The sequence below is a fragment of the Pan troglodytes genome, chromosome 5 (genome assembly GCF_028858775.2).
Source record: "Pan troglodytes isolate AG18354 chromosome 5, NHGRI_mPanTro3-v2.0_pri, whole genome shotgun sequence".
Classification (NCBI taxonomy): Eukaryota; Metazoa; Chordata; class Mammalia; order Primates; family Hominidae; genus Pan; species Pan troglodytes.
In genome coordinates this window covers 138,516,806-138,527,120 of record NC_072403.2, presented here as the reverse complement: position 1 = coordinate 138,527,120, position 10,315 = coordinate 138,516,806, and the positions used below count along the sequence as shown (strand labels likewise).

Sequence of the window (10,315 nt, the reverse complement as noted above, 5' to 3'; positions counted from 1 at the left end):
AGCTATAGCCAGAACATCTGCATTCCAGTAGGAAGAAAGAGAAAGGAAAAGCTATGACATTGTACCAGGAGAGCAAAAAGTTTCCACAGCAGCCTTCCTTTTATATATTCTTGGCCAAATATCTTTAGAAATATTTCCAGAAAATAGTCATCTTATTTTAAGTGTTTGTCCTTGTTTTATGTTTGATTTTTTAAAAATTCAATGATGGAAGAAACTGGAAGAAAAAAATTTAGAGCAATATCACTAATAAACAGAACTACCACCATGACAATAAAAATAAAACAAACTTTATCAGTAATCACAATAAATATAAATGGATTAAAGTCAGCAATTAAAGGAGATCCTCAGATTAATATAAAAATTTAAAACTATCCGGCTAAATGTCTTTTAACATAACTAACATAATAAAAGAAAGGCTAAAAGTAAAATGATCAAAACAAGGCAAACGCTAACTGATATAACTCCATTAATATCAAATACAAAAGATTTTAAGGTAAAAATAATCATGAGATAAAAAGAATTATTGCATATTTACGAAAGTAAACAATAGAATTAATGATAGAGTTCCCATAAACTTTCAAAATTGTCACAAAATAAAATTTAATTTGCCAAAATCATGAGAAGAAGAAATTCAAAAATTTACTATGACAGTGGAAAATTTTAACACACTTCTCTTAGGAAGTTGTACATAATTCGGAGAAAACATTAGTAAAAAATATGTAGAATATTTAAATATGCAAACAATAAGTTTAGAAGAAGTATTTCAGTTCCCTAAGCCTCAGTTTCTTTATCAGAGCAATGAATATTATAATGGTAACTCTTTTTTTTTTTTTTTTTTTTTTGACAGGGCTGGAAGTTGATTTTTAATGATAAAGTACAATGGAGGGAGGGTCGAGGGGCTAAGCCTAGCTGTCTGGGGTGCTGTGGTGGTGGTGGGCTGGCTACACAAACTGTTGCTGCTGCTGCTGCTTCTTGGTGGCTGCCTTGCTGGCGAAGTCCCTGGCCTTCTCTGTAGCTGCCAGTACCGTCTCCTTTGCCTTCTCCTTGGCTTCCTTGGCTGTCTCAACAAGTGTTTTGGAAGGGGCCTCGCCTTGCAGCTTCGCCAAGATATATTCAAAACCCTTCATAGTCTTGGTCACGTTGCTTTTGAATCGGCAAGTCCAAATTCCTGGACAGCTCTGAAGACACCAAATAAGCTAGAGGAGACTCAGGCTTCCCGGCGGATTTCGGTCCAGCCACTTGTCAGAGTTCACACAGTAAACACATCGTTCCTCCACCACCATCAGCCGGGCGTGGTTGATGTTCCAGGTGAAGGTAGTCATGGTCTGATTCTGTGAGTCCACAACAGAGTCCTCCAGGATGTACACCGAGTGAGCAACATTGGCAGGAAACAGTCGCTCGGCTCAGCGGGGCATCCTGTTGGTCTTGGTCAGGAGTCGCCAGGACAGCAGTTTCTGGTCAGGGGTCACCTCCCGGTGTACTATGTCTTCCGTCAAGACATGTTTGCTATAGGGATTCGGGTACCGCTGCCAGAAGGCGGCGAACACTTGGTCCCAGGAACTCCGGAGCACGCTCTGGCCCAGGAAATACTTCACCATCGTCCAGGCCGGAGCAGGCTCAGCACCCGCGCAGCATCAGGGGTGCGGAGCCTGGGAGGCACGCAGGGGCCTGGCCGGACCGGGGCTCGGCGCACACCCTCCGCCAGGCTCGTAGCTCAGTCACCACCGCACCGCGCCCAAGCAGCTGCCGCCGCCGCCGCCGCCATGAGTTGTCCGGCCCGGTAACTCTTTTAAAAGACTTTTGAGATATAAATCACTTAGCACAATATTTGGACAGTGGACAGGATCCGTAGATGGAGCCAGCAGCATCCACATCTAGAATAGCGCTAACAGGAGAACTACCAGAAATTGCAGTAATGGCAGTGATAGTGACACTATCTATTTTTGAATTTTTTCCAGGTCCTCATAAAATAAATGAAAATTAAGAAATGGTAGAATTATTAAATTTCATCAGCCTATAATTCTATTTGTATTAAACAGGTAAGCCTTAGGATGCTTATCAGTAGTACATTTACAGATGAAAATTTGACTTTCAAACCTGTTTTAAAATATATTTTATGAGTAAAATTATATATAATAATCTTTTCCCAGTTTTAACATGGTAGCTACAGATCTTTAAAGGAATAAAAACATAAATATAGCACTATAAATATTTTTATGTTTCTCTAACTTTGCCTTAAATATGAAAAATATATTTGCATGAATTGAAAACTTCTGGAAATTTCACATTTTGATTTAATGTCTTTAACACTCTAGCACCTAATTCACAAGTTTTCTTTCTACTGTGATTTCTCCTGTCTACTATTCTTGGTAAATTCAGCATTCCCATAAAAGGCTCATTTAACAAAATAATCTCTTGCTTATTTGAATTCCAGTATTGTTTTTCTTCACCTGTCATAGCCACCTATGAACACATGCCCACCCACTCTCACCCTATTTTACTTACTTTAAGGAACTTACTTTCTCATTTTTTTAACTCGACCTTCAAAATATATCTCCATATTCATTCTCCTTTCAATTCTCAAAACTGAAAAATCTCTTCCCTTTCTCCAAGAAGAAACCAAATCTTGACTTACTTAGAAACACGTAACTTGAACTTAGAGATCATTGTTCCTCATGTAGTTGGAATTGAAAGTTTTCAGTTTCTGGAGTTAATATTTATTACTTTGAGCAAGTCACTTTAATCTGGTCTCTCCCAGTCCTCTGCACAGATACCTACACACTGATCTTGCTGCTTCTGCACACGCCTCTGCATCTTTCTACATCTTTCTTCCTAAGGAAATAATAACCCACCTTTTCTCTTTTATAATCTTGTACCTCTCTCCCAATATTCCTCATCTTTCATCAAAAATTTCTCATCACTTTAGCCCTTAAGATTTTTCCTCATTCTGAACTACTCATCCATAGACTACTTATTGACTGTTAACTCACATTTAGCATCAATCATATATTGCCCTATAATTTTAGGACATGTCTAGGTTCATGAGCTTTTAGAAGAAATGCATAATGTCATTTAGCTCTTCTACCAGGCCTAAACCAGGACCCTACATATTGTAAGTAAAATTTACAGAAAACTTAGAAACAATGGCCTTCCAAATTGTGATTAACTTTATGCAATAAAATAATTGATTATAAATTTAATTTTAACTTCTTTGGGTATAAGCACAATACGGTGTTTTGCAATATTATCTTTTCTTTTTGTTTGTTCATCTTTTTACATCCCATTCCTGAAATATAAGAAAGAAATATTTCATCATCATTGAGCACTTCCATCACTCTTTCCTACTGTTATTTCTTTCACTTCTTGCAATATTGCCAGCATTTTTGTCAATATGTTTTATTGTCTCTGGCTTTCCTTTACTGTTTGGTGATCCACCCTATTTATCATTCTTTTTTGGTGCTTCTATGGCATTACAAAACTCTAGAGATATTTATAAATGTTATGGTAAGTACATTATAATTGTTATTTTTAGTAACAAGTTATAAGTAACATTTTAAATGAGTATACAAAGTAATTTTTTCTTTTAAAGAAAGCAGATACTGAGCTATTTTCTCTAACATATGCTCTTGGCAGTTAACAAAATTCTCAGCCTTAGTCCTAAAGGCTAAAACTACTTATTATAATAAGTGACAGATATTCTGTGTGAATTGAATAGCACATTAAGTACAGAAGAAACAAATCAAGTCTTTAAGAGTACAGGAGTGATTATAGTCACAGCATAGCTAAGCAAACTTATGCTTTAACCTTTTATTTGAATTTTAAACATTTGTATTCATTTTAATAAAAAATTAAAAGTCAAAACTATTGAGAATACTAGTTAATTTAAAATTATTTTGCCATTCTGCTATTTAATACATGGATCCTCAAGAATTATGAGTGCAGTGAAAATCTAGCAATGGGAGGACCATCTTTTCCAATTTCCTTTGAGCTTGTGTATTAGGAATATCCTTGCCTGAAAGCTTTATGAGCTATCTATGAGCAATGACCAGTAGGTGTACAATTTTAGCAGCAGGACTCTCATGGGGTTAGTTAAAATATCTTGTGGTAGGATACTTTCAGGATTCTTTTTTTTTTTTTTTTAATCCTACTCTGACTCACTGAGAACCTGTTCTAAGCTTTATTAAAAGAAACAGCAAATGTGTCAGTTAAAATAGTTTTAAAATTATAGGCATTACAAGAAAGTAAGAATTGTGAAAAGAATCAAAGCTATTAGTAACAACAGTAGAGAGGTAAATTGGTTTTAGCTAATTTAAAGCAATATAGCTAGGAAAAGTAGAAAGAGGGATTAGGCTATAAAAAGTAATTGAGAGAACGAAATTCCAAAACAACTGACATCCCAGGTATGTTGATGAGGCCAATGTAACTCTGCAAGTCAACAGGTAACAGATTGCTATGTTTATAGCATCATACATCATGGTTCCATCAATACCCAACAGCACAGAAGGCCTCATAGTTGTCAGTATGTTTCGACGGGATATTTTATGTGACGATCTTTGAAAAATACATATCCTCCTTTTTACTTCGCATTTCAATAATCTTTGTTGAATATCTGTTGTCAGTTTAGCCCACCCCCCTTTGCTGTCCCTGTGTCAGACATTCCAGATAAGCATACTAACTATGGAGAAGGACTCACACAGGGAGGTTAAGAAACTATTCCCTTCTCTGAATTCTTAGAGGATTCCAGGGCCCTTTGCAAGTACATTAATACTTATGCTCGTCCATTGAAGGTGAAATAAAATATTGCACTGCTTTTAAAGCAATGTTTAAAATAAAAAATCAGTGAACTATAATAATGTTTATACAAAGCCTTAACATGTTATTGAACCTTATGATCACTCCCTCAGAAAAAGTCTATAGAATGAATTAAAATGAATTAAATCTAAATATTTTATTTTGTTTTATTTTATTTATTTATTTCTTTGAGACGGAGTCTTGCTCTGTTGCCCAGGCTGGAGTGCAGTGGTGCGATCTCGGCTCACTGCAAGCTTCGCGTCCTGGGTTCATGCCATTCTCCAGCCTCAGCCTCCCAAGTCGCTGGGACTACAGGTACCCGCTACCATGCCCGGCTAATTTTTTTTTTTTTTTGTATTTTTAGTAGAGACAGGGTTTCACCGTGTTAGGCAGGATGGTCTTGATCTCCTGACCTCATGATCCACATTAAATTTTTAAATGTATATTCAATTCCTATAACTTGGAGGATGAGGTCACATGAACAACCTTTCCACTGACAATTAAAAATGCTGAATTAAATGTACAAAACATTTTTACAAATACCTTTGACGAGCTGGAATGAATGTAAGAAATATTCAGAGGCCGAAAAGTGAAATGAAATCAGGAACACAGAGAAAAGCTGAACATTGAACCTGGCTGTCTCCTGAAGAGAATTTGCCAAACCTAGTGAACTTGGACTTCAATTCTCAGGGTTTCATAAGGATCAGAGAATGGGAGAAAAATTTTAGGATCTGGACAAATTGAAGAGTCTACCTGGAGACCAGAGCACCAAAGGAATAAATCCTGATGGCAAACTGAACCAGAAAAAAGCAGCCTACCCTACTGCTAGAAGGTAGTAAGGACAATTTCCTCTATTGAACCTTCTTGCCCCTAAGAATTAATAACCATAAACTAGCCCTCACCTAGATGTGCACAGTAAAACTGAACTACCTGAATGATGTAAAAACTTAAAGGCAACAATAAAGTAGCTTAAGGCTGGTAGAGTCATGGCATCTAACAGGAGCAAATACAAAAACTTTCTAAAGCCGTCCACCCAGGCCTCAGATAATTTCCTTAGATAAAGTTCCAAGAAGCAAGATCTCTCCCCAGACCTTTGTGTCTAAATACTGTTTGCCAATAAAAGAAACCAGGGCTCTTTGAAAAAATGTTTCTTCCTGGGACTGGGGCAGAGAATACAAAAGATGAGCTTGGAATACCCTGTAGTGCCAGAAAGTAAAGAAGTGCTAAAAAAGAGAAAAAGAAAGAAATCGGGAGTATGTTGAAAGAGAGGAGCCAACTTGAATAGTAACAAAAAATGAGCCAAATTTGTGCATCCAAACAAATAATGAAAATGGTTTAAAACCTATGGAATAAAATAAATATCCATGAGTATACAATGCTATAAATAAATAAATAGGAAAGTAAGCCTACCTCTTATTTTCAATGGGATTCTAATTAATAAATGTAGAAGGAATGATGAAAATGGAAGATCACCACTAGACAAACACAACAAAGCATCCAACAAATTCAGATTGAAGGACATGCTAAAAAATCAGTCCTCTTCAAAAAGATCAGTACTTCAAAGATCAGTACTCTTCAAAAGCATCAAAATTATGAAAGAGAAAGACTGAGGAACCTCTGTCAATGGAGAGAGAATAAAATGATATGACAATGAATGCAGCTTGGGGTCCTGAATTCGATTCTAGATCAGAAAAAAGAAAGACATTAGTGGGAAAATTGGCAAAATTTAAATAAGGCTTATAGATTATTTAATAGTATTGGTGCAGTGTTAATTTTCTGCGTTAGGTAACTGCCCTATAGATATGCAAGATGTTAACTTTAGGGGAAAATACATGAAAATTTTACATAAACTCTCCATACTATTTTGTGCAACTTTTCTCTAAGCATAAAATTACTTAAAAATAAGAAGTAAAAGAAAAGAGAGGAAGATGATTTCTCAATTAAAAATAACAAAATCACAATGAAATAAGGATTTTTGAGTTAGGGCCAAAAGAAAAAACAGATAGGAGAATAAGAATTGCAAAGATTTTAGAGCAGAATTATAATAATAACTACAGATTCATAATCCCCTATCTGTCATTCCAAAATCTTCAACACTTTGAGAAACCAATATTTTTTTCTAGACTTGTCACAAATTGATTTGGCAGCAAAACCCGGCCTTAACTGATGTTAGGCTATTTTCTTATAGTCTTTACTTATGTCACTTAATGAGACATTTATGTATTCTGGAATAGAATAAATGTCCCATTAAGTGGCATAAGTAAAGAAATATATACATTCAAAGCCTGGAAGGAAACTGAAAGTAAATAAACATCTTTCCACTATCTAACCCCACTCTTGAATTCCTACTGGTGAGTAACCATGACCAAATCCAACCAGAAACCAGACATCTAAGAAGCTAGGTGATATAGTCCATCTTCCTGGAGCCACAGCAAGGACAAGAAAAGGTGATGAATTAGATGGAGAGCCAAATAGAGATCTAACCACCAGAGCTGTAGAATTAATCAATGTGTTAAGTATAATTAAAACACTTTAAATATGACTAAGCAGGTTGGGCCCAGTGGCTCATACCTGTAATCTTAGTATTTTGGGAGGCTGAGGTGGGAGGATTGCTTGAGCTGAGGAGTTTGAGACCACCTGGGCAACATAGGTGGTCTCTACAAAAAATTTCTGTAAAAATTATCCAGCCATGGTGGTACATACCTGTGGTCAGAGCTACTCGCGAGGCTGAGGTGGGCCCAGCCTCGCTTGGGCCCAGGAGGTTTAGGCTGCAGTGATCCATGATCACAGCACTGCACTCCAGCCTGTGTGACAGAATGAGACTCTGTGTCAACAACAACAACAACAAAATGCCTAGGCATAGCTTTTAAAGAAAAAAAGTAGAAAATTTAGAAATAAAAATACAAATTATTTAACTAAAATTAAGAATTCCTGTTATGTATTAAATGGAAGATGGATATAGCCAAAGAGAGGATTCTTGAACTAGTAGAGCTGGAGGAAATATCAGACAGGGAGTTTAGAGAATCAGAGGTGAAAAATATAATAGGGAGATAAAAGATATGAGATCAGGATGGGAAGATTCAACATACGTCCAATCAGAATTTATAATGAATCCACAAATTTAAGAAAACTGATGAATTCCCAACAAGGTAAATTAAAAGACAAATATTGTCAACCTCAAAATTTAAAAAATCCATCTGTATGCTGTGTGTAGGAGACATTTCTAAACCAGGGATATAGACAGGAAAGAAAAACAACAAAAGAAGATATAACAGACAAATACTAATGAAAATAAAATTAATGAAACTATGTTATTATTTGTAATAAGACTTGAAATTAAAAAGCATTGCAAGAGATGAAGGTCAGTGCATAATGATGAAGCTTTCAACATACAAATTGAAGAATTTTTAACAATCTCACCCTTCATGCACTGAATATCACCTTAAAATAGAACAGACTTTTTTTTCAGAATAAGGAAAATATACAAATTCACTATCATATTGCAAGATATCAACATAACTTTTTCATTAAATGACTAAACAACAGACAAAATAATAAAGAACCAGAAGAATTGGATAACATTATTATAAACTTGAACTATTAGAAATATATTTTAAAAACTGTACCCAACCACCATAGAATTTATATATTTTCAAGCATATATGAATCATTTTTTTAAGTTGAGCATAATAGGCCACACACCAAATTCCAGTTGCAAATACTGATATATGTATGTAATATATAATTGGACAATATAGGCTGCATAATATTTAATATACAATACTACTGTAATATATATTTTATTGTGTGACTAAGTTAAAAATAGTAAAAAATGACTAGAAAATTTCAAATTCATTAATTGAGACAAATATTTCTAAATAAAAACTAGGGTGGAAAGAAAGTATAAATTGTCATGGAAATTAGAAAATATTTGGAGCTAAATAATATTTTAAATTTAATAAGTAATATTAAGAACATAAATAAAAACGTCTGTGCACAGCTAAAGCAGTGCTTGGGGATAGATGAATAGCCTGGTTTTTATTAGAAAAGGATGAGGGCTGAAAATTAAGCATTCAAATAAAGAAGTTTGAAATATTTTTAAAAAATTGAAAGTAGTAAAAGGAAAAAATTAATATATAGGAGCAAATATTAGTAATATAGAAAAACACAATTTTTTTCATGGTAAAATTAACAAAACTCTGGGAAGACCAATCAAAGAAAACAACAAGAAAGTGCAAACACACACACAGGCACATACATACACATTGTCAAAATTAAAAATGGAAAATAATTACCACAGATATGAAACAGATAATAGAATACCACAAACAGATTATGGCAGTAAATTTGAAAACTTGGATAGAAGGGTCAAATTCCTAGGAAAATATAATTTATCAAATTATATCAATTGGAAACAGCACAAACTATCACTAACCATAAAATAAGTGAATCTAGAAATTCTTTATATAGGATTTCTTTCCCACAAAATGTTCTGATAGATTTTAAGAGCTAAGAATATGTTCTGGCAGAGATGATATACAAAATAGAAGTATAAAAATTTTACATCAAAAATATATATAAACTGCTTTTAAAAGTGAAAAACTGACACAACCTAAAAGCTCAAAATTAAGCACATAAGAAATTTTAGATTGTTTTCCAGAATAGAATATTAAGTAGCATTTTAAATATTTCTAACCTTTTTTCCTTTTTATTTTGCAATTTCTGGTAACCCCAAAATTCTGACAAAGTTGTATTATCTGTTAAATGCTTGACATTAGCTCTTATTTGGGAAATTTAGAATGTTCATTCTTGAAGTGCAGCAGTCAGGACAGACAGAATGCAGGCTGGAGTCTGATTAAAGGTGATAAGAGACAGCAACATATGAGCAACATCTTAGAGTAGACAGAGCATTATGGTGACAAGTGAAAACAAGGATGGATATGGGAACATATGAGCATTCTTCTAGGACCCCAGAAATACTTCAGGAATGCAGCCTGCTAAAAGACTTCCTACTAATTGAATAATGTGGGATTCTGGGACATTATTATTTGAATATTAATGTTAGTGAGAACCTGGAAACATCTCTTCTAAATATGAAAAGATGTTTGCTAAACTAAAGAGCGTCTGCACAGCAAAATAAACTCTCAACAGAGTAAACAGACAACCTACAGAATAGGAGAAAATTTTTGCAAAGTATACATCTGACAAAGGTCTAATATACATCATCTATAAGGAACTTAACCAAATTTACAGAATAAAAATAAGCAACCCCATTAAAAAGTGGGCAAAGGCATGAACAGACACTTCTCAAAAGAAGACATATATGTGGCCAACAAACATGAAAAAAAGCTCAACATCACTGATCATTAGAGAAATGCAAATCAAAACCACAATGAGATACCATCTCATACCAGTCAGAATGGCTACTATTAAAAAGTCAAAAAATAACATGCTGGTGAGGTTGTGGCAAAAAATACTTATACACTTTGGTGGGAGTATAAATTAGTTCAACCATTGTGGAAGA

The 10,315-nt window shown here is 34.6% G+C and overlaps 1 pseudogene; it reads right to left on the bottom strand.

Moving 5' to 3' along the window:
- Positions 1 to 848: 848 nt before the first annotated feature.
- Positions 849 to 1,754, bottom strand: LOC745302 (PRELI domain-containing protein 1, mitochondrial-like; annotated as a pseudogene).
- Between the last annotated feature and the right edge of the window lie 8,561 nt (positions 1,755 to 10,315).